The sequence below is a fragment of the Pleurodeles waltl genome, chromosome 8 (assembly GCF_031143425.1).
Source record: "Pleurodeles waltl isolate 20211129_DDA chromosome 8, aPleWal1.hap1.20221129, whole genome shotgun sequence".
NCBI classification, from domain to species: domain Eukaryota; kingdom Metazoa; phylum Chordata; class Amphibia; order Caudata; family Salamandridae; genus Pleurodeles; species Pleurodeles waltl.
This window is the reverse complement of record NC_090447.1, coordinates 741,947,200-741,972,524: the sequence shown is the minus strand read 5'-3', so window position 1 is coordinate 741,972,524 and position 25,325 is coordinate 741,947,200.

The following is a 25,325-nucleotide window of genomic DNA, read 5'->3' as shown; positions in this document are numbered from 1 at the left end:
GACGTCAATAGGTTCTCGAACATTCGAACACAGCACAACCGCGAATATGGCACCACAGACTCGGACTCGGTGGGAACCCCGCAAAGCCTGCCCACATCCCCACTAATCTCGGGACCGGTGATCACGCCACACACTGCAGACGACCTCTGAAAGGGTAACACACAGATGCAGCGATCAACCTACTCCGGAAGCCATAAACACTATGTGCCTGAAGCCGGCGTGCCTTCCGGCCTAAACGCACCTGAATGGGAGAAGACGCCATCTGAATGGGCCGGACCCCGCAGCCACCTTGGACCACATACCACAGCAGCCCCCTAACCCAGATGGGTTCCCGTATGGACACGAATCGGCTCGAACCCACTCTTGCACCTGTTGTGCATGGTTATCCACACTTTTCCCCCTTTTCCCCTTTCTTCTATACTCCTCTCACTCTTAACTCCTTAAGGTATGTATTAGCCACACCCCACTCGAGGGTTGATCGGATTTGGCGGGGGCGGGGGGGCGATGGGCGAGGGGACGCAGCGAATCCTACTTAACAACACGCACCGCTAGTGATTCGTACACAAAACGTTTCAATGACATACAACATTGTAACCTGGAACATAAGGGGCCTAGCTAACCCAACTAAAAGACGCAGAGTACATACATATCTCAGACGCCACAAAGTGCATATAGCTATACTACAGGAGACCCATGCCACCACACAAGAATTAAAGGAAATTAATAAGAGCTTGTCGGGCACTGTTTATGGAACTAAAATATCCAAATATGCAAAGAGAGTACTGATATGGATCGCACCAGGGATCCCATACGCGGCCCAAGACACGTATATAGACACAGATGGCAGATATGTCTGCCTCACTGGAGAGTTGGATGGTAGACAGCTAGCCAAAGCTGGTATATATGCCCCAAATTCGGGACAAGGGGAATTCATGAGGGCCACGTCCGCACAGATCTCATGGGACCCGTCCATACCAATTATCTGGGGAGGAGATTTTAACAGTGTACTGGACATCTCTATGGACAGAACACACCCGCCAATGATAAGTGCCCCTAGTAGGCGTGTATCTGAGATGCTAAGGTCCTGGATAACAGAACGGAGGCTACATGATGCATGGAGAAGTCTCCATCCCATTGATAGAGAATATTCCTTTTATTCACCTGTACACAACCTCCACACGCGGATTGATTTACTATTATGCTCGCCCACGTTAACGCACTTAATACATAGCGCCAACTATCTGGCCAAAACCCTATCAGACCACTGCCCCCTAATTGTCACACTGAGAGGGGGTACTCAGCCATCACGAATACCTACTTGGCGCTTACAATCCATCTTGTTGCGCGACCCGCCATTCCGGGAACAACTAGCTGATACCATAAAGTCATATTTCACAATTAATAGTCGAACAGCCACAACACGCGCAATCAAGTGGGATGGACACAAGGTGGTAGTCAGGGGCATGTGCATTGGGACTGCAGGAGGTATCAGGCGCACACTGCTCTCAGAGCTACATGACACCGAGGAGAAATTATGGAAGGCAGAATGTGAGGCGGCCTTAAATAGTACTGCTAACAATAACACGATCACACTCAAAAAGCAATGGGGCGACGCCGAAACCCGTCTGCGAAAATTCGACTATCGATACCATACGGCGTGATTACATGCCGAGGGCGATAGATCAAGCCGTATGCTGGCCTGGTTAGCGAAAGGGACCCAGCAGCATACTCCTATAAACGCCATCCGCCTAGATACTGGTGTGAATACACAATCAGAAATAAACGACGCATTTAGGCAGTATTATGCAAGGTTGTATCAGGCAGAACCTCCCCCACTCGCACCACAATTAGAAGATTTCTTCAGGACCTCCCATGTAAATCAATTAACGACTGCACAAGCACTAGAGTTAGACAAACCCATCGAAAGTGACGAAATAAAACAAGCACTGCAACAGCTAGCCCACAATAAAGCACCAGGGGGGGGACTACCGATCGAGTATTATCAGACTTTCTCATCACAAACGCTCACTTGATATCTGACCATGCTACAGGAGACATATGAAACAGGTCGTCTCTCAGATTCACAGTGCGAAGCAACAATTGTAGTCCTCCATAAAAAGGGCTGCGACCCACTAGACGTACGCTCTTACCGACCCCTATCACTTTTAAACACGGACTGTAAAATATTAGGCAAGGTACTATCCAACCGACTCCTCCCAATAATTTCTTCCCTGGTACACCCAGACCAATCAGGATTTATACCAGGATGCAGCACCTCTATCAACATCAGGAACCTATTGTGCCTGATCGCTGAAACTCCTGATACAGACTACTCCAGAGTTGCGGTTTCACTAGATGTTGAAAAAGCTTTCGACACACTGGGATGGCCATATTTGATGGCAACTCTGCAGTTACTGGGATTTGGTAATGTTCACACGCTGAATATCTATCTTATATTCAAACCCCATAGCTAGAGTAAAAACGGGCACCATCACTTCGGAAAAATTTAAGATCGGTAGAGGCACGCGACAGGGATGCCCCCTATCACCACTTTTGTTCGCACTAGCCATAGAACCCCTCGCGGCTTAATTGCGCAATGAAGCCACAAGATGGGGCATACCGGACGGCGTGGAACACCGCATAGTGTCCTTATACGCAGAGGATGCATTGATATACTTACGTAACCATACCGAATCCCTACCAATCCTGCTACAATTATTGAACTCATTCGGAGACATATCCGGCCTAAGCGTTAACTGGGCTAAATCATGTTTATTCCCCATGCGCCGACTACCCGACACACAGACCCACATACTCACCGAGGATAATTTACGATGGACTTATAGCACTTTCAAATATCTAGGAGTGCACATATATCATGACGAATCTGACCTCAAGGAGGGCAACTTAGACCGGACGATTAGATCAATAAAAGGACTGTTGCCCTTTTGGTGCGCACTACCACTATCACCTATGGGTAGAGTGGCATTAATCAAAATGATTATACTCCCTCGACTACTATATTTTTTTGCTGCCCTACCACTATGGCTTCCTAGCACTTTTTTCGCACAGCTGAACAAGCTTTTGATAGATTTGATATGGAGCACCGGACGCAAACGTGTGGCCTTGGCTAAGATCTGTCTACCACTGGACAGAGGCGGGATGGGTGTACCACAATTTGAGCTCTACTACGCAGCTGCTCAGCTGCACTGGATCCTAATTTGGTTACAAGACCCCACTCATTCTGAAACCCACACTGTGAGCACACAACTGGGTGGTTTAAACATACTGGAATGGCTTGTGGGGCGTGTGGCCCTACCGCGACACAGTAATATCCTGTTAAAAGTGGCTGAAAGGGTGTGGCGGCGCTATGTGAACAGGGGACCCGGAAAACCACCATACTCGCCTAAGGCCCCATTACTCGCCATCCCAGGGGTGCATAGATAACATGGCCGTTTGTGTCTCACTGATTGGGTCGCCAAAGGCCTCCGGTTAGTGGGAGAATTATTCGCAGCGGGCCAATTTCTCCCCTACGAGGCACTTGCGTCGACGTACACTCTGGGACAGGGCAGTTTTATTATGTACGGCGCACTACAATCTCTAATACGCAACGCATGGGGACACAGTAGCAGGGAACCACAATCATCACCTATTCTGCACGAATTGCTATTAGACACCAGTACACCAACACGAATCTCAGGGATCCACAACGTGCTGCGAGCCAACCCAGAAGAAGCACAGCCACAAGCTAAGAACAAATGGGAAAAAGCACTTAACACACAATTCACAGCACCAACATGGTCCATGGCCCTCACATCCACACGCGAGGTATCGCGCAACGCACGTTTCAGATACACCCAGCTCAACTACCTACACCAGACATACCTGACTCCACACCGAATCCACCACATGTACCCCCAAGCTAGTTCTGATTGTCCAAGATGTGGTAATACGGAAGCTGATTTCTTGCACATGACCTGGAACTGCCCACCACTACTCCGCGTATGGCAAGACATCACACAACAAACTGCTACATGGCTGGGTATTCCCCTAGCACTTACCCCTTAGTCCTGCCTATTGGGTATCCGACACAAACGTAGCAAAGATAAACAAAAACACAGATGCGCAGATCTAGCATTTGTAATCCTCAAACGACTCATCGCCACACAGTGGAAGTCACCTAGCGCCCCAGATTCCCGCCACTGGAAAACTGACGTACAGCGTTGGGTCAATGCAGAAATACAGGTGTTGCACACATTACACGATATAGGAGTGGTAGTCAAGCGTGCTGATATATGGGACTCCGTTGCGGATCAACTACAAGAAAAAGATGATACACGACCGCCCTAGTCTTCTGGAACAACACTGATCCGAGACATCACAACCAACATATTTTCTATGCACAACTACCTAGACCTGAAACTTCATTCGAACACAGTTGATAAGAATATAAACACACACCCTAGATATACAGCTGCGAAACTATATCCACAAAGGTACACTCCACCTATGACAAATGAACCCTGCTCGAAATTATTACCTTACGCCCTGATCGCCCCGTAAGCCTCCCCCCGCCCCACGGTGGACTTACCCCCTACATCAGACCACCAAACATCAGACTGGCGATCATTTATCAAACAAAGTATAATCTTCATACCCCTCTACTATCTATTCTCTTCCCCACTCTACTCTTATCTTTTATGAGTATTTCAGTTGTATACGTTTTTGTTTATGTCATAAATGCAATAAAAAGATTTAACAACAAAAAAAAGTTTGTGGAGGGAAGCCCAAGACAGCCACCTCCATTTTGTGAGCCTCAGCATCTTCCCTGTGTCCTGATACAGCCCAGTGTTCAAGGATTGCAAAAAGACCTAGGTAAGGAGCCCTGAGATTTTTTTGGGTAAATATTATTATTTGTTCAAAGGTGTTTATTTCAGCTACCTGTGTCTATTTTACTGTGGACTCTGTGTTTCAGGCAGCCTGGCCTCTTTTAAAGTGTTTTTTTTTTTTTATTCAGTTTTGCCGTGACTGTGTGAATTGCCTTGCTAGTTTGTGGCATATAACTCCCCTCCCCCTTTAATCTTCTAAGTAAAAAGGCTACATACATCTTGCAGAGTGTGTTTTTAGGAGACAGTTTTCATCTGTTTCTGTGATTTAAATTGTGTTTAGAAACTGTCTGCCCCCCTGTTTTTTGCCTTTAAAAAAGCCCGATTTCAGAGTGCGCACCCAAAAGTATTCAAGTGTTTGTTTTTTAAACAATCTCTCCCTTACCTGGAAAGTAGAATCTGCTAGCTTGGAAGTGTGGATTCAGCCTGTCTGTATCCAATGAGATTCTGAATAGAGCAGCAGCTGCCTTTCCCCGTGCCCACAGGGACTGGACTTAGCTGATTGGCTCTCTGAGTCCCTGTTGCACCTGAGCCCCGCTGTCCCACACCTGTTCTGGCCCCTTAAGTTTGTGGAGGGAAACCCAAGACAGCCACCTCCATTTTTTGAGCCTCAGCTTCTTCCCTGTGTCCCCATTTAGCCCAGTGTTCAAGGATTGCAAAAAGACTTAGGTAAGGAGCCCTGAGATTTTTCTGGATAAATAGTATTATTTGTTGAAAAGTGTTTATTTCAGCTACCTGCGTCTGTTTATTTGTGGACTTTCTGAGTTTCAGGCAGCCTAGTCTTTTTTAAAGTGGTGTTTTTTAAAAATTAATTTTTGCTGTGACTGCGTGAATTGTCTTGATAGTTTGTGGCACATAACTCCCCCCTCCTTTCTTCTAAGTAAAAAGGCTACATATATCTTGCAGAGTGTGTTTTTAGGAGACAGTTTTAATCTGTTTCTGTGATTTAAATTGAGTTTAAAAACTGTCTGCCCCCCTGATCTTTGCCTTTAAAAGTGCGCGATTTCAGAGTGCGCGCCCAGCAGTATTTCAGTGTTGGTTTTTGAAACAACCTCTCTCTTACCTGGAAAGTAGACTCTGCTAGCTTGGAAGTGTGGCTTCAGCATGTCTGTATTCAAGGAGATTCTGAATAGAGCAGCAGTTGCCTTCCCCCTGCCCACAGGGACTGGACGCAGTTGATTGGCTCTCTGAGTCCCTGTTGCACCTGAGCCCCGCCCCCCAACCTGCTCTGGCTCCTTAAGTTTGTGGACGGAAGCCCAAGACTGCCACCTCCATTTTGTGAGCCTCAGCATCTTCCCTGTATCCTGAGACAGCCCATTGTTCAATGATTTCAAAAAGACCTAGGTAAGGAGCCCTGAGATTTTTCGGGTTAAATAGTATTATTTATTCAAAAGTTTTTATTTCAGCTACCTGTGTCTGTTTAACGCTGGACTTTCTGTGTTTCAGGCAGCCTGTTCTCTTTTAAAGTGGTGTTTTGTTTTAATTAGTTTTTGCCGTGGCTGTGTGAATTGCCTTGCTACTTTGTGGAACCTAACCCCCCCTTTTTTCTTCTAAGTAAAAAGGCTATATACATCTTGCAGAGTGTGTTTTTAGGAGACTGTTTTAATCTGTTTCTGTGATTTAAATTGTGTTTAAACTGTCTGCCCCCCTGTTTTTTGCCTTTAAAAATGCCCGATTTCAGAGTTCGCGCCCAGCAGTATTCCAGTGTTGGTTTTTGAAACAATCTCTCCCTTACTTGGAAAGTAGACTCTGCTAGCTTGGAAGTGTGGTTTCAGCATGTCTGTATTCAAGGAGACTCTGAATAGAGCAGCGGCTGCCTTTCCCCCTGCCCACAGGGACTGGACTTAGCTGATTGGCTCTCTGAGTCCCTGTTGCACCTAAGCCCTGCCGTCCCACACCTGTTCTGGCCCTTAAATTTGTGGAGGGAAGCCCAAGACAGCCACCTCCATTTTGTGAGCCTCAGCATCTTCCCTGTGTCCTGATACAGCCCAGTGTTCAAGGATTGCAAAAACTCACATTCAAGGGGAGGGTTTGCCATCTCTGCATGTCCGTTTTGATTCTTGTTAGCAGAGGAGATAGATTTTTGGCCCATGTTAATTCGGGCAGAAAGGTTACCCAGATCCCTAGGTATTTAAAACTTAATTTGGGTGTGGGTCATCTGCATATAGAGCTATCCTGTCTTCATGAGATGGACCCCATTTCCATCCTCGTTATACTGAGCCCGCTCTGATCATCTGGGCTAGAGGCTCAATGGCCAGGGTAAACAAAAAAGGGGATAGGGGACATCCCTGTCGAGTACCTCTGCGGATGTCAAACCTGTGGGATATTGTCCCATTAACCTGTACACAGGCCGTATGGTTAGTGTATAATGCTTTAATTAGGTGGAAAAATTGTTTTTCTATGCCTGCCCGTCGGAGCACCAGTAGAAGGAATCCCCAGTCAACCGAATCAAAAGCCTTTTCAAAATCTATGAGCAAGAGGGACAGGCTTTGGGGCAACTGGCGTCTCTACGCCAAGGGTATGTGTGGCCGGCGGAAACAGTGTTGTGTTCTGCGGGTTGCCATAAACCACACATTGGTCAGGATGGATTAGCTGCGGCAGGACCCTTTTGATGCGAGTGGCAAGGATAGAGGTGAAAATTTTAATATCTGTGTTAATCGATGATATTGGTCTGTAATCCGCGCAGTGAGGCGAAGGGGGCTGGGTTTTGGGGAGCACCACGATCATGGCTGTATCTAGTTCAGGAGGAAAGGATCCACCTTTTCCTATTTCTGGGAAAAGGCGGAGGAGACGTGGGGTCAGGTCTTGGAGACGTGGGGTCAGGTCTTCTCTAAACACCTTATAATATTCTGGGGGGAACCCATCGGGACCAGGCGTCTTGCCAGCGTTTAATGTCAAGATTGCCGCCCCAATTTCTTCCTCTCTAATGGGTTCCTTCCTCTAAAAGCTGTGGTTCTATCATAGGTAACTGTGGGAGGGGGATCTCGTCAAGTATTTGACGTGTTTGATGTGAATCTGTTTTTGTAGATGCTTGGTACAGTGTATGATAATAGTTGGCAAAAGCATTCGCAATTTCGGTATGACCCGTAACCAGGGCCCCATCCCCGTCATAAATTTCAGGGACGATCTTGGAGGCGTGATCGCGGGAGATCAATCAATACAGCATCTTCCCGGTCTTGTTCCCCCATCCATATATCCTTCCAGTGCTGGCCCTCCATAAATGTTTCGCGGCCTCCAGGGATTGACCCCATATCTCCTCTCAGATTAGGAGGAGTTGTTGTGTCAGTTTCTTGCTTGGGTTTATTACGTTGTCTCTTTCGAGGTTTATTGCTCAGAGCTCTAGCTGTGTGATATGCAGCGTTTTGGCACGTTCCTGATTACGTATCCGATTTTTAGCCATACCTCTTAATACCGCCTTCCCTGCCGCCCATAGAGTGCCCTCCGAAGTTACCGAGCCGTAGTTTAGGTGGAAGTATTCGGCTTGTGCCTGACGTAATTGTTCCTCAAAGTGTTCATCTTGGAGATACCATGCGTTTAGCCTCCACATGGGGTGACGCTGGGGGCGGGCCGGGCCTAGTATGAGCCAGAGAGGGGCATGGTCAGAGATTCCTCTGGCTAGAATCTTGATGTGTGAGAGGGTTGTACAATCTGTGCTTGGAAGAAGCATCAGGTCAATTCTGGATTGGGAGCCATGGATTGCTGAGGTGTGGGTGAATTGTCTCTCCCTCGGATACCATATCCGCCAGGCGTCACATAGTCTCATGGCAGATAACCACCCCTTAATTATGGTTGCCAGTGTATGTCTATATGTGGTGAGTGGGCAGTCTACATCTAAGGTCGGGTCCGGGGTTGCGTTGAGGTCGCCACCTAGTATAGTGTGCCCAGGGGGTAGGTCAGAGAGAAGTTTTGTGAGTGCCTGGGGGGTTGAGCTGACCAGGGAGGGAGGGGCGTAGATACTTATTATATTAAATGTGATCCCTTCTACCTTACCTGTAATGGCTACAAACCGCCCCTGTTGGTCTCACCGTACTTGGATGTGTGTCAAAGAGAAGGTACGATGCAATAATATGGCTACTCCTGGTGACCCACGTGTGTATCCCGCATGGTACACTCTATCAAATCCTCGACGAGTCAGGAATGGGTATTTATCCCCCAAAAGGTGGGTTTCCTGCAGCATGAGTATTTCTGGATGGTATCTATGTATGAAGGTGAATACTGCAGTACGTTTAATTTTGTCTAGGAGCCCGTTGATGTTCCATGACATAATTTGTACTTGATTCATGGGGGGTGTGTGATTTTACAGTTGTTGAGCGAACCTTTAGCTACTAGTTTGTGTGACTCTGAAGGACTTATCTTTCTATCTTCCTGCTGCCGATTCTCAGACACTATTATATCTGTTGAGTCATTAAGCATCCTGCCCTGTGCCTCAATTAAAAAAAATATATGAATCTTGCCTTCACATACAAATTCTAACATTGGCCTTTAGAACGAGGCCGGAACACCCTTGCCCCCCAACTACCTCCCCACCCCCATACTTCCCCCCAGAAGCATCATTCGCCCCTATACATAGCCCCTCACTTCTAAAACTGGTGAAATGGCTTTTGAGTGGTAAGGCTGTGGTATTGGTGGCGGTGGACCCCTCCCTAGTATCGGATCATGCATAAATGTATAATACTCGATGTGTGATCAAGTTAGGCATAACGCTTCTATTTCTGTGTTCTTTGTCTTAAGTCTTTCCCAAAATAAGTTCCACCTATGCAGTCACAGGATTGGACTACGGGACAAGTTAGAGTCTTCTTGTGTCTCTAGCTGGATCTTGGTTGTGTCCTGTGGTTTCAGGCTTGTCAGGGTGGCTCTGGAATTCTCTTTCGATTGTGGGTTTCTGGGATCCGATCGATGATCCCCGATAGGGGAGTCCGAGCTGGATCTATGTCTTCCTCTTCATTTCCGAGAGCGTTTGCGCTGACTGCGCATCGGTTGTTGCCCCCTTGGGTGAGCTGGTGTTGTCTTAAGCGGTGGCCGTGATCCTGTTCTGTGCATATCTAGTGGGGTTTCTTCCGTTAGCCAGGTCCATGCCACGGTCGGCTGCTCAAAGAAGTAGGTTTTATTATTATAGATCACCCGGAGGTTGGCTGGAAACAGGAGACTATACTGGATGTCCATTGATCTAAGCTTTTGTTTCACTTCCATGAACAAGCGGCGTTGTTGCTGTACCTCTAATGTGTAATCCGGGAAAAGGATTACTTTTGTTCCATTGCAGAGGAGATCTCCCCTGGAGCGAGCCTCCAGCAGGACAAGGTCTCTGTCTTTGTAATTGAAGAGGCAGATTATTACTGGCCTGGGTGGGGAGCCGGGCGAAGGCCTTGCGCTCAGCGACCTATGGGCTTGTTTGATTGTAAACCATAGCGTGAGGTGGTCTGCCGGCAACCAGGACCAGGACCACTCCTCTAGGAATGTATCCAATGATGATTCTGCAGTGGCCTCGGGAAGACCCACTAGACAAAGATTGTTACATCGAGATCTGTTTTCGGCGTCTTCAGCCCTCCTGTGTAGATCTGAGGTGCGTTTGGTCAGCATTGAGATTTGGGTTTTTAGAGCTGTTATTTCATCTTCTGCCGTGGAGATTCTCGACTCGGCCTCTGTGATTCGGGATACTGCATTGTGGAGATCTTGCCGGATCAGGGCGATATCCACTCCGACCTCCCCTATTTTTGATTTGACTGCTGTCTGGGAGGCCCGAATCGCCTGAAGGATCGCCTCCAGGTCCCTGGACGATGTTTGTGGGTTATTACCGCCATTTGTGGTTGGGCCTTCCGACCGTGGGCCCACTGGACCTGTGGTGAATTGGTCCATACGAGTTTGTGCCGTTGTTTGTTTGATCGATTTGTCTTTGCCCATGATGTTGGGTGTGGTTCTAACCTATCTAGGGTTGCAGTGATTGGTCAATTTCATTCTGCCCTACTGTAGGGCCCGATAGGAGATCCCTGGGAATCTAATCTGATTCCCCCTGTGGTATATCCTAATTTATGAATCTATTAGATAGTTCCAGGGGTACTGGGGGAACACGGTGTTGCAGAGTTTATTTCTTTTTACTGTTTCGTTTTGTTAATGTCCTATCCCCTTCTCTGTCCTTTACCCCAGCGGCGTTTTTATTCACTCGATATGGTCCCGGGACTCCTCCCTTGTCCAGCCGGTAAGGATGCCTGCCGTCTGGAGGAGGGGCGGTCAGAGAATAAGGAAAGGGTGAAAAGGGAGGCACTCCTTGTAATCCCTAATGTGTCACCTTCAGACTGCACCCCACCGTGGTCCGAAGGACGGAGATGGGGCCCCTCTCTGCTCACGGGGCCCAAAGGTCCAGATTCACCTGTCGGTATCCCAGTGTTTGTCCCAGCTCACGTTTGTGGTTGCTGCCTGTTACTGTTACCTCATTTCTTCTTTCCCCTCTCAAGGGGAGACCAGTGGGGAGCGCGTCACCGCAATACGGTCCGTAGTTGGCCGCCCTCGAGGCGATGTAATGTCTAGGCCCCGGACTGCAGCCAGCCCTGGGCTCCAAAACCCTTGCCCAGGCTCCAGACTGGGTGCCCCTCACTGCCATGGAGTCTCTTATCTTCAGGGGGAGAGGGGGCAACGAGCCCGCCGGTTTGGTCCTCCGGCTGATCACACCCCTGGTAGGCCCTCCATCCCGGCCCCGCGTCCCGGCCTATAGCAGCATCAGTAGAGGTCCCTGTGACCCAGCAAGCACCCGTCCACTCAGGCAGCCCTCCCAGCGGTCTGCAGGTCTTCTTCCTAATATCGGGCTCTGGGCCTGCCACGGCCCCAGACAATTTGCAGCCAAGCACCCCGCCTCCGGCCGACGGAATGCACCCCTTCCCAGCCCTCGGTCACCACAGGAAGGGGGGGGGAAATCAGGGGGACCAGAGAATCGCAGTGCTGCAGGCCCGGAGCCTACCTTGATTTCTCCCAGTCACAGCGGCCCCGGCCGTGACCCGCAACTTCTCTGGCTCGGGGTCCGCAGCCCTGCCTCCAGGCCGTCCGTGCTGCCGCCGCCTTTCTGCCGCAGTGGGCTGCGCCTCAGGTCCGTCCCTCAGCCGCCATCTTGATTGGGGGAAACAGTGGTCGAACGCTAAGCAGCCAAAACGTCGGTCTCATGGGGCCGGGAGGGCCGGGAACCCGCCACAGGAGATGGGGCACGCTAAAGGAACCCCGATGAAGCGTTCACGGTGTTGATGTGTACGGATAGTGATTTTATGAGAGGCGGATGACGGAGGGGTCCTGAGCACTACAAAAGTGCGACCACCATCTTGACGCCCTTGCCACGCCCCCTCCAGTGTTTGTTTTTTAAACAATCTCTCCCTTATGTGGAAAGTAGACTCTGCTAGCTTGGAAGTGTGGATTCAGCCTGTCTGTATCCAAGGAGATTCTAAATAGAGCAGCAGCTGCATTTCCCCCTGCCCGCAGGGACTGGACTTAGTTTATTTCAGCTACCTGTGTCTTACTGTGGACTCTCTGTGTTTCAGGCAGCCTGGCCTCTTTTAAAGTTGTGTTTTTTTTTAAATTTGTTTTTGCCGTGACTGTGTGAATTGCCTTGCTAGTTAGTGGCACATAAACGCCCCCCTTTTTTCTTCTAAGTAAAAATGCTAAATACATCTGGCAGAGTGTGTTTTTAGGAGACTGTTTTAATCTGTTTCTGTGATTTAAATTGTGTTTAAAAACTGTCTGCCTCCCTGTTTTTTGCCTTTAAAAAAGCACGATTTAAGAGTGCGCGCCCAGCCATATTCCAGTGTTTGTTTTTTAAACAATCTCTCCCTTACCTGGAAAGTAGACTCTGCTAGCTTGGAAGTGTGGATTCAGCCTGTCTGTATCCAAGGAGATTCTGAATAGAGCAGCAGCTGCCTTTCCCCGTGCCCACAGGGACTGGACTGAGCTGATTGGCTCTCTGAGTCCCTGTTGCCCCTGAGCCCCGCCCCCCCACACCTGCTCTGGCCCCTTAAGTTTGTGGAGGGAAGCCCAAGACAGCCACCTCCATTTTGTGAGCCTCAGCATCTTCCCTGTGTCCTGATACAGCCCAGTGTTCAAGGACTGCAAAAAGACCTAGGTAAGGAGCCCTGAGATTTTTCTGTGTAAATAGTATTATTTGTTCAAAAGTGTTAATTTCAGCTACCTGTTTCTGTTCTACTATGGACTCTCTGTGTTTCAGGCACCCTGGCCTCTTTTAAAGTGGTGTTTTTTTTTAATTCATTTTTGCTGTGACTGTGTGAATTACCTGGATAGTTTGTGGCACATAACTCCCCTCCCCTTTTTTTCTTCTAAGTAAAAAGGCTACATACATCTTGCAGAGAGTGTTTTTAGGAGACTGTTTTAATCTGTTTCTATGATTTAAATTGTGTTTAAAAATGGTCTGCCTCCCTGTTTTTTGCCTTTAAAAAAGCACGATTTAAGAGTGCGCGCCCAGCCGTATTCCAGTGTTTGTTTTTTAAACAATCTCTCTCTTGCCCGGAAAGTAGACTCTGCTAGCTTGGAAGGGTGGATTCAGCCTAACTGTATCCAAGGAGATTCTGAATAGAGCAGCAGCTGCCTTTCCCCCTGCCCACAGGGACTGGACTTAGCTGATTGGCTCTCTGAGTCCCTGTTGCACCTGAGCCCTGCCCCAAACACCTGCTCTGGCCCCTTAAGTTTGTAGAGGGAAGCCCAAGACAGCCACCTCCATTTTGTGAGCCTCAGCATCTTCCCTGTGTCCTAATACAGCCCAGTGTTCAAGGACTGCAAAAAGACCTAGGTAAGGAGCCCTGAGATTTGTCTGGGTAAATAGTATTATTTGTTCAAAAGTGTTTATTTCAGCTTCCTGTGTCTGCTTTACTGTGGACTCTCTGTGTTTCAGGCAGCCTGGCCTCTTTTAAAGTGGTGTTTTTTTTTTTAATTTGTTTTTGCCGTGACTGTGTGAATTGCCTTGCTAGTTTGCGGCACATAACCCCCCCTTTTTTCTTCTAAGTAAAAATGCTAAATACATCTGGCAGAGTGTGTTTTTAGGAGACTGTTTTAATCTGTTTCTGTGATTTAAATTGTGCTTAAAAACTGTGTTCCCCCCTGTTTTTGTGCCTTTAAAAAAACCCGATTTCAGATTGCGCGCCCAGCAGTATTCCAGTGTTTGTTTCTTAAACAATATCTTCCTTACCTGGAAAGTAGAGTCTGCTAGCTTGGAAGTGTGGATTCAGCCTGTCTGTATTCAAGGAGATTCTGAATAGAGCAGCAGCTGTCTTTCCCCCTGCCCACAGGGACTGGACTTAGCTGATTGGCTCTCTGAGTCCCTGTTGCACCTGAGCCCCGCCCCCCACACCTGCTCTGGCCCCTTAAGTTTGTGGACGGAAGCCCAAGACAGCCACCTCCATTTTGTGAGCCTCAGCATCTTCCCTGTGTCATGATACAGCCCAGTGTTCAAAGATTGCATAAAGATCTCAGTCAGAGCCCTGAGATTTTTCTGGGTAAATAGTATTATTCGTTCAAAAGTGTTCATTTCAGCTACCTGTGTCTGTATTACGGAGGACTCTCTAAAAGAGGCCAGGCTTCCTGAAACACAAAGTGGTGTTCGTTTGAATTTGTTTTTGCCATGACTATGTGAATTGCCTTGCTAGTTTGTGGCACGTAACCACCCCCTTTTTTCTTCTAAGTAAAAAGGCTACATACATCTTGCAGAGTGTGTTTTTAGGAGACTGTTTTAATCTGTTACTGTGATTTAAATTCAGGTTAAAAACTGTCTGCCCCCCTGTTTTTTGCCTTTAAAAAAGCCCAATTTCAGAGTGCGCGCCCAACAGTATTCCTGTGTTTGTTTTTTAAACAATCTCTCCCTTACCTGGAAAGTAGACCCTGCTAGCTTGGAAGTGTGGATTCAGCCTGTCTGTATCCTAGGAGATTCTGAATAGAGCAGCAGCTACCTTTCCCCCTGCCCTCAGGGACTGGACTTAGCTGATTGGCTCTCTGAGTCCCTGTTGCACCTGAGCCCTGTCCCCCCCACACCTGCTCTGGCCCCTTAAGGTTGTGGAGGGAAGCTGAAGACAGCCACCTCCATTTTGTGAGCCTCAGCATCTTCTCTGCGTCCTGATACAGCCCAGTGTTCAAGGATTGCAAAAAGACCTAGGTAAGGAGCCCTGAGATTTTTCTGGTTAAATAGTATTATTTGTTCAAAAGTGTTTATTTCAGCTACCTGTGTCTGTTTTACTGTGGACTCTCTGTGTTTCAGGCAGCCTGTCCTCTTTTAAAGTGGTGTTTTTTTAATTTGTTTTTGCCGTGACTGTGTGAATTGCCTTTTTAGTTTGTGGCACATAACCCTCCCCACTTTTATCTTCTAAGTAAAAAGGCTACATACATCCTGTGGTTTTAGGAGACTGTTTTAATCTGTTTCTGTGTAAAACTGTCTGCCCGCCTGTTTTTTGCCTTTAAAAAAGCCCGATTTCAGATTGCGCGCCCAGCAGTATTCCAGTGTTTGTTTCTTAAACAATATCTTCCTTACCTGGAAAGTAGAGTCTGCTAGCTTGGAAGTGTGGATTCAGCCTGTCTGTATTCAAGGAGATTCTGAATAGAGCAGCAGCTGTCTTTCCCCCTGCCCACAGGGACTGGACTTAGCTGATTGGCTCTCTGAGTCCCTGTTGCACCTGAGCCCCGCCCCCCACACCTGCTCTGGCCCCTTAAGTTTGTGGACGGAAGCCCAAGACAGCCACCTCCATTTTGTGAGCCTCAGCATCTTCCCTGTGTCATGATACAGCCCAGTGTTCAAAGATTGCATAAAGATCTCAGTAAGAGCCCTGAGATTTTTCTGGGTAAATAGTATTATTCGTTCAAAAGTGTTCATTTCAGCTACCTGTGTCTGTATTACGGAGGACTCTCTAAAAGAGGCCAGGCTGCCTGAAACACAAAGTGGTGTTCGTTTGAATTTGTTTTTGCCGTGACTATGTGAATTGCCTTGCTAGTTTGTGGTACGTAACCACCCCCTTTTTTCTTCTAAATAAAAAGGCTACATACATCTTGCAGAGTGTGTTTTTAGGAGACTGTTTTAATCTGTTACTGTGATTTAAATTCAGGTTTAAAACTGTCTGTCCCCCTGTTTTTTGCCTTTAAAAAAGCCCAATTTCAGAGTGCGCGCCCAGCAGTATTCCTGTGTTTGTTTTTTAAACAATCTCTCCCTTACCTGGAAAGTAGACCCTGCTAGCTTGGAAGTGTGGATTCAGCCTGTCTGTATCCTAGGAGATTCGAAATAGAGCAGCAGCTACCTTTCCCCCTGCCCCCAGGGACTGGACTTAGCTGATTGGCTCTCTGAGTCACTGTTGCACCTGAGCCCTGTCCCCCCCACACCTGCTCTGGCCCCTTAAGGTTGTGGAGGGAAGCCGAAGACAGCCACCTCCATTTTGTGAGCCTCAGCATCTTCTCTGCGTCCTGATACAGCCCAGTGTTCAAGGATTGCAAAAAGACCTAGGTAAGGAGCCCTGAGATTTTTCTGGTTAAAGGTTAAATAGTATTATTTGTTCAAAAGTGTTTATTTCAGCTCCTGTGTCTGTTTTACTGTGGTCTCTCTGTGTTTCAGGCAGCCTGTCCTCTTTTAAAGTGGTGTTATTTTTTTTAATTTGTTTTTGCCGTGACTGTGTGAATTGCCTTTTTAGTTTGTGGCACATAACCCTCCCCACTTTTATCTTCTAAGTAAAAAGGCTACATACATCTTGCAGAATGTGGTTTTAGGAGACTGTTTTAATCTGTTTCTGTGATTTAAATTGTGTGTAAAAACTGTCTGCCCGCCTGTTTTTTGCCTTTAAAAAAGCCCAGTTTCAAAGTGCGCGCCCAGCAGTATTCCTGTGTTTGTTTTTTAAACAATCTCTCCCTTTCCTGGAAAGTTGACCCTGCTAGCTTGGAAGTGTGGATTCAGCCTGTCTGTATCCTAGGATATTCTGAATAGAGCAGCAGCTGCCTTTCCCCCTGCTCTCAGGGACTGGACTTAGCTGATTGGCTCTCTGAGTCCCTGTTGCACCTGAGCCCCACCCCCCCCCACACCTGCTCTGGCCCCTTAAGTTTGTGGAGGGAAGCCAAAGACAGCCACCTCCATTTTGTGAGCCTCAGCATCTTTTCTGCGTCCAGATACAGCCCAGTGTTCAAGGATTGCAAAAAGACCTAGGTAAGGTGCCTTGAGATTTTTCTGGGTAAATAGTATTATTTGTTCAAAAGTGTTTCTTTCAGCTACCTGTGTCTGTTTAACTGTGGACTCTCTGTGTTTCAGGCAGCCTGGTCTTTTTTAAAGTGTTGTTTTTTTAAAATTTGTTTTTGCCGTGACTGTGTGAATTGCCTTGCTAGTTTGTGGCACATAACCCCCCCTTTTATCTTCTAAGTAAAAAGGCTACATGCATCTTGCAGAGTGTTTTTTTAGGAGACTGTTTTAATCCGTTTCTGTGATTTAAATTGTGTTTTAAAACTGTCTGCCCCCCTTTTTTTTGCCTTTAAAAAAGCACGATTTAAGGGTGCAAAGCCAGCAGTATTCCAGTGTTTGTTTTTTAAACAATGTCTCCCTTACTTGGAAAGAAGACTCTGCTATCTTGGAAGTGTGGATTCAGCCTGTCTGTGTTCAAGGAGATTCTGAATAGAGCAGCAGCTGCTTTTCCCCCTACTCACAGGGACTGGACTTAGCTGATTGGCTCACTGAGTCCCGGTTGCACCTGAGCCCCGCCCCCCATACCTGCTCTGGCCCCTTAAGTTTGTGGAGGGAAGCTCAAGACAGCCACCTCCATTTTGTGAGCCTCATCATCTTCCCTGTGTCCTGATACAGTCCAGTGTTCAAGGATTCTAAAAAGACCTAGGTAAGGAGCCCTGAGATTTTTCTGGGTAAAAAGTATTATTTGTTCAAAAGTGTTTATTTCAGCTACCTGTGTCTGTTTTACTGTAGACTCTCTTTGTTTCACGCGGACTGGCCTCTTTTAAAGTGGTCATTCTTTTAAATCCGTTTTTGCAGTGACTGTGTGAATTGCCTTGCTAGTTTGAAGCACATAACTACCCCCTTTTTTCTTCTAAGTAAAAAGGTTACATATATCTTGCAGAGTGTGTTTTTAGGAGACTGTTTTAATCTGTTTCTGTGATTTAAATTGTGTTTAAAAACTGTCTACCCCCTGATCTTTGCCTTTAAAGAAAAACAGATTTCAGAGTGTGCGCCCAGCAGTATGCCATTGTTTGTTTTTGAAACAATCTTTCCCTTACTTGGAAAGTAGACTCTGTTGGCTTGGAAGTGTGGATTCAGCCTGTCTGTATCCAAGGAGATTCTGAATAGAGCAGCAGCTGCCTTTCCCCCTGCCCACAGGGACTGGACTTGGCTCTCTGAGTCCCTGTTGCACCTGAGCCCCGCCCCCGACACCTGCTATGGCCCCTTAAGTTTGTGGAGGGAAGCCCACGACAGCCTCCTCCATTTTGTGAGCCTCAGCATCTTCCCTGTGTCCTGATACAGCCCAGTGTACAAGGATTGCAAAAAGACCTAGGTAAGGAGCCCTGAGAGTTTTCTGGGTAAATAGTATTATTTGTTCAAAAGTGTTTATTTTAGCTACCTGTGTCTGTTTTACTGTGGACTCTCTGTGTTTCAGGCAGCCTGGCATCTTTGAAAGTGGTGTTTTTTTCAAATTCGTTTTTGCCGTGACTGTTTGAATTGCCTTGCTAGTTTGTGGCACATAACCCCCCCCCCTTTCTTCTATGTAAAAAGGCTACATAAACCTTGCAGAGTGTCTTTTTAGGAGACTTTTTAAATCTGTTTCTGTGATTTAAATTGTGTTTAAAAACTGTCTGCCCCCCTGTTTTTTGCATTTAAAAATCCCCGATTTCAGAGTGCGCGCCAGCAGTATTCCAGTGTTTGTTTTTTAAAGAATCTCTCCCTTAACTGGAAAGTAGACTCTGCTAGCTTGGAAGTGCGGATTCAGCCTGTCTGTATCTAAGGAGATTCTGAATAGAGCAGCAGCTGCCTTTTCCCCTGCCCACAGGGACTGGACTTCGCTGATTGGCTCTCTGATTCGCTGTTTCACCTGAGCCCCGCCCTCCAAAACCTGCTCTGGCCCCTTAAGTTTGTGGAGGGAAGCCAAAGACAGCCACCTCCATTTGGTGAGCCTCAGCATCTTCCCTGTGTCCTCATACAGCCCAGGGTTCAAGGATTGCAAAAAGACCTAGGTAAGGAGCCCTGAGATTTTTCTGGATGAATAGTATTATTTGTTCAAAAGTGTTTATTTCAGCTACCTGTTTCTGTTTTGCTGAGGAGTCTCTAAAAGAGGCCAGGCTGCCTGAAACACAAAGTGGTGTTTTTTTTTAATTCGTTTTTGCTGTGACAGTGTGAATTGCCTTGCTAGTTTGTGGCACATAACCCCCCCCCCCCCCCCCCATTTTCTTCTAAGTAAAAAGGCAACATACATCTTGCAGTGTGTGTTTTAAGGAGACTGTTTTAATCTGTTTCTGTGATTTATATTGTGTTTTAAAAATGTCTGCCCCCCTGTTTTTTGCCTTTTTAAAAACCCGATTTCAGAGTGCGCGCCCCACAGTATTCCAGTGTTAGTTTTTTAAACAATCTCTCCCTTACCTGGAAAGTAGACTCTGCTAGCTTGGAAGTGTGGATTCAGCCTGTCTTTATCCAATGAGATTCTGAATAGAGCAGCAGCTGCCTTTCCCCCTGCCCACAGGGACTGGACTTAGCTGATTGGCTCTCTGAGTCCTTGTTGCACCTGAGCCCCGCCCACCACCACACCTCTCTTGCCCCTTAAGTTTGTGGAGGGGAGCTTAAAACAGCAACCTCCATTTTGTGAGCCTCAGCATCTTCTCTGTGTCCTGATACAGCCCAGTGTTCAAGGATTGCAAAAAGACCTAGTAAGGAGCCCTGAGATTTTCTGGGTAAATAGTATTATTTGTTCAAAAGTGTTTCTTTCAGCTATCTGTGTCTGTTTTACTGTGGACTCTCTGTGTTTCAGGCAGCCTGGTCTCTTTTAAAGTGGTGTTTGTTTTTAATTCGTTTTTGCTGCGACTGTGTGAATTGCCTTGCTAGTTTGTGGCACATACCCCCCTTTTTTCCTTCTAAGTAAAAAGGCTACATACATCTTGCAGAGTGTGTTTTTAGGAGACTGTTTAATCTGTTTCTGTGATTTAAATTGTGTTTAAAAACTGTCTGCCCCCTGTTTTCTGCCTTTAACAAAGCCCGATTTCAGAGTGCCCGCTCAGCAGTATTCCAGTGTTTTCGTTTTTTAAACAATCTCTCCCTTACCTGGAAAGTAGACTCTGCTAGCTTGGAAGTGTGGATTCAGCCTGTCTGTATCCAAGGAGATTCTGAATAGAGCAGCAGCTGCCTGCCCACAGAGAGTGGACTTAGCTGATTGGCTCTCTGAGTCCCAATTGCACCTGAGCCCCCCTCACACCTGCTTTGGCCCCTTAAGTTTGTGGGGGGAAGCCCAAGACAGCACCTCCATTTTGTGAGCCTCAGCATCTTCCCTGTGTCCTGATACAGCCCAGTGTTCAAGGATTGCAAAAAGACCTAGGTAAGGAGCCCTGAGATTTTGTCTGGGTAAATAGTATTATTTGTTCAAAAGTGTTTATTTCAGCTACCTGTTTCTGTTTTACTGTGGAGTCTCTGTGTTTCAGGCAGCCTGGCCTCTTTTAAAGTGATGCTTTTTAAAAATGTGTTTTTGCTGTGACTGTGTGAATTGCCTTGCTAGTTTGTGGCACATAACCTCCCCCCTTTTTTCTTCTAAGTAAAAAGGCTACATACATCTTGCAGAGTGTGTTTTTAGGAGACTGTTTTAATATGTTTCTGTGATTTAAATTGTGTTTAAAAACTCTCTTCCCCTCTATTTTCTACCTTTAAAAAAGCCTGATTTCAGAGTGCGCTCCCAGTAGTATTCCAGTGTTTGTTTTTCAAACAATCTCTCCCTTACCTGGAAAGTAGACTCTGCTAGCTTGGAAGTGTGAATTCAGCCTGTCTGTATCCAAGGAGATTCTGAATAGAGCAGCAGTTGCTTTTTCCCCTGCCCACAGGTGCTGGACATAGCTGATTGGCTCTCTGAGTCCCTGTTGCACCTGAGCCCCGCCCCCCCATACCTGCTCTGGCCCCTTAAGTTTGTGGAGGGAAGCCCAAGACACCCACCTCCATTTTGTGAGCCTCAGCATCTTCCCTGTGTCCTGATACAGTCCAGTGTTCAAGGATTCTAAAAAGACCTAGGTAAGGAGCCTTTGAGATTTTTCTGGGTAAATAGTATTATTTGTTCAAAAGTGTTTATTTCAGCTACCTGTGCCTGTTTTACTGTGGACTCTCTGTGTTTCAGGCAGACTGGCCTCTTTTAAAGTGGTGTGTTTTTCAAATTTGTTTTTGCCGTGACTATGTGAAGAGCCTTGCTTGTTTGTGGCACATAACCCCCCCTTTTCTTCTATGTAAAAAGGCTACATACATATTGCAGAGTGTGTTTTTAGGAGACTGTTTTATTCTGTTTCTGTGATTTATATTGTGTTTAAAAACTGTCTGCCCCCTGTTTTCTGCCTTTAAAAAAGCCCGATTTCAGAGGGTGCGCCTAGCAGTATTCCAGTGTTTGTTTTTCAAACAATCTCTCCCTTACCTGGAAAGTAGACTCCGCTAGCTTGGAAGTGTGGATTCAGGCTGTCTGTATCCAGGGAGATTCTGAATAGAGCAGCAGCTGACTTTCCCCCTGCCCACAGGGACTGGACGTAGCTGATTGGCTCTCTGAGTCCCTGTTGCACCTGAGCCCCACACCTGCTCTGGCCCCTTAAGTTTGTGGAGGGAAACCCAAGACAGCCACCTCCATTTTGTGAGCCTCAGCATCTTCCCTGTGTCCTGATACAGCCCAGTGTTCAAGGATTGCAAAAACACCTAGGTAAGGAGCTCTGAGATTTTTCTGGATTTAAATAGTATTATTTGTTCAAAAGTGTTTATTTCAGCTACCTTTGTCTGTTTTGCTGTGTTTTTTAAAATGTATTTTTGCTGTGACTGTGTGAATTGCCTTGCTACTTTGTGGCACCAAACACGCCACCCCTTTTTTTTCTTATAAGTAAAAAGGATACATACATCTTGCAGAGTGTGCTTTTAGGAGACAGTTTTAATCTGTTTCTGTGATTTAAATTGTGTTTAAAAACTGTCTGCCCCCCTGATCTTTGCCTTTAAAAGTCCCTGATTTCAGAGTGCGCGCCCAGCAGTATTCCATTGTTTGTTTTTGAAACAATCTCTCCCTTACTTGGAAAGTAGACTCTGCTAGCTTGGAAGGGTGGATTCAGCCTGTCTGTATCCAAGGAGATTCTGAATAGAGAAGCAGCTGCCTTTCCCCATGCCCACAGGGACCAGACTTAGTTGATTGGCTCTCTGAGTCCCTGTTGCACCTGAGCCCTACACGCCCCCACACCTGCTCTGGCCCCTTAAGTTTGTGGAGGGAAGCCCAAGACAGCCACCTCCATTTTGTGAGCCTCAGCATCTTCCCTGTGTCCTGATACAGCCCAGTGTTCAAGGATTGCAAAAAGACCTAGGTAAGGAGCCCTGAGATGTGTCTGGGTAAATAGTATGATTTGTTCAAAAGTGTTTATTTCAGTTACCTGTGTCTGTTTTACTGCGGACTCCCTTTGTTTCAGGCACCCTGGCCTCTTTGAAAGTGGTGTTTTTTTCAAATTAGTTTTTGCCGTGACTGTGTGAATTGCCTTGCTAGTTTGTGGCACATAACCCCCCCCACCCCTTTCTTCTATGTAAAAAGGCTACATAAACCTTGCAGAGTGTCTTTTTAGGAGACTGTTTTAATCTGTTTCTGTGATTTAAATTGTGATTAAAAACTCTCTGCCCCCCTGTTTTTTGCATTTAAAAATCCCCGATTTTGGAGTGCGCGCCCAGCAGTATTCCAGTGTTTGTTTTTTAAACAATCTCTCCCTTAACTGGAAAGTAGACTCTGCTAGCTAGGAATTGTGGATTCAGCCTGTCTGTTTCCAAGGAGATTCTGAATAGAGCAGCAGCTGTCTTTCCCCCTGCCCACAGGGACTGGACATAGTTGATTGGCTCTCTGAGTCCCTGTTGCACCTGAGCCCCGCCCCCAACACCTGCTCAGGCCCCTTAAGTTTGTAGAGGAAAGCCCAAGACAGCCACCTCCATTTTGTGAGCCTCAGCATCTTCCCTGTGTCCTGATACAGCCCAGTGTTCAAGTATTGCAAAAAGACCTAGGTAAGGAGCCCTGAGATTCTTTTGGGTAAATAGTATTATTTGTTCAAAAGTGTTTATTTCAGCTCCCTGTGTCTGTTTTACTGTGGACTCTCTGTGTTTCAGGCAGACTGACCTCTTTTAAAGTGGTGTTTTTTTTTATTTATTTTTTTCCGCGACTGTGTGAATTGCCTTGCTAGTTTGTGACAGATAACCCCCCCCTTTTTTCTTCTAAGTAAAAAGGCTACATATATCTTGCAGAGTGTGTTTTCAGGATACTGTTTTAATCCAATTCTGTGATTTGAATTTTGGTTAAAAACTGCCTGCCCCCGTGTTTTTTCCTTTAAAAAAGCACGATTTAAGCAGTATTCCAGTATTTGTTTTTTAAATAATCTCTCCCTTACCTGGAAAGTAGACTCTGCTAGCTTGGAAGTGTGGATTCAGCCTGTCTGTATCCAAGGAGATTCTGAATAGAGCAGCAGCTGCCTTTCCCCCTGCCCACAGGCACTGGACTTAGCTGACTGGCTTTCTGAGTCCCCGTTGCACCTGAGCCCTGCCATCCCACACCTGCTCTGGCCCCTTAAGTTTGTGGAGGGAAGCCTATGACAGCCACCTCCATTTTGTGAGCCTCAGCATCTTTACTTTGTCCTGATGCAGCCCAGTGTCCAAGGATTGCAAAAAGACCTAGGTAAAGAGCCCTGAGATTTTTTCTGGGTAAATAGTATTATTTGTTCAAAAGTGTTTATTTCAGCTACCTGTGTCTGTTTTACTGTGGACTCTCTGTGTTTCAGGCAGCCTGGCCTATTTAAAAGTGGTGTTATTTTTTTAATTCATTTTTGCCGTGACTATGTGAATTGCCTTGCTACTTTGTGGCACCTACCCCCCAATTTTTTCTTCTAAGTGAAAAGGATACATACATCTTGCAGAGTGGGTTTTTAGGAGACTATTTTAATCTGTTTCTGTGATTTAAATTGTGTTTAAAAACTGTCTGCCCCCCTGATCTTTGCCTTTAAAAATCCCCGATTTCAGAGTGCGCGCCCAGCAGTAGTCCATTGTTTGTTTTTGAAACAATTTCTCCCTTACCTGGAAAGTAGACTCTGCTAGCTTGGAAGTGCGGATTCAGCCTGTCTGTATCCAAGGAGATTCTGAATTGAGCAGCAGCTGCCTTTCCCCCTGCCCACAGGGACTGGACTTAGCTGATTGGCTCTCTGACTCTCTGTTGCACCTGAGCCCCGCCGTCCTAAACCTGCTCTGACCCCTTAAGTTTGTGGAAGGAAGCCCAAGACAGCCACCTCCATTTTGTGAGCCTCAGCATCTTCCCTGTGTCCTGATACAGCCCAGTGTTCAAGGATTGCAAAAAGACCTAGATAAGGAGCCCTGAGATTTTTCTGGGTGAATAGTATTATTTGTTCAAAAGTGTTTATTTCACCTACACGTGTCTGTTTTACTGTGGACTCTCTGTGTTTCAGGCAGCCTGGCCTCTTTAAAAGTGGCATTTTTTTAAAATGTGTTTTTGCTGTGACTGTGTGAATTGCCTTGCTACCTTGTGGCACCTAACCCCCCCTTTTTCTTCTAAGTAAAAAGGATACATAAATCTTGCACAGTGTGTTTTTAGGAGACTGTTTTAATCTGTTTCTGTGATTTAAATTGTGTTTGAAAACTGTCTGCCCCCTTGTTTTTTGCCTTTAAAAAAGCACGATTTAAGAGTGCATGCCCAGCAGTATTCCAGTGTTTTTGTTTTTTAAACAATCTCTCCCTTACCTGGAAAGTAGACTCTGCTAGCTTTTAAGTGTGGATTCAGCCTGTCTGTATCCAAGGAGATTCTGAATAGAGCAGCAGCTGCCTTTCCCCTTGCCTACAGGGACTGGTCTTAGCTGATTGGCTCTCTGAGTCCCTGTTGCACCTGAGCCCCGTCCCCCCACACCTGCTCTGGCCCCTTACATTTGTGGGGGGAAACCCAAGACAGCCACCTCCATTTTGTGAGCCTCACCAACTTCACTGTGTTCTGATACAGCCCAGTGTTCAAGGATTGCAAAAAGACCTAGGTAAGGAGCCCTGAGATTTTTCTGGGTGAATAGTATTATTTGTTCAAAAGTGTTTATTTCAGCTACCTGTTTCTGTTTTACTGTGGAGTCTCTAAAAGAGGCCAGGCTGCCTGAAACACAAAGTGGTGTTTTTTTAAATTTTGTTTTTGCTGTGACTGTGTGAATTGCCTTGCTAGTTTGTGGCACATAACCCCCCCCCCCCCCCCCATTTTCTTCTAAGTAAAA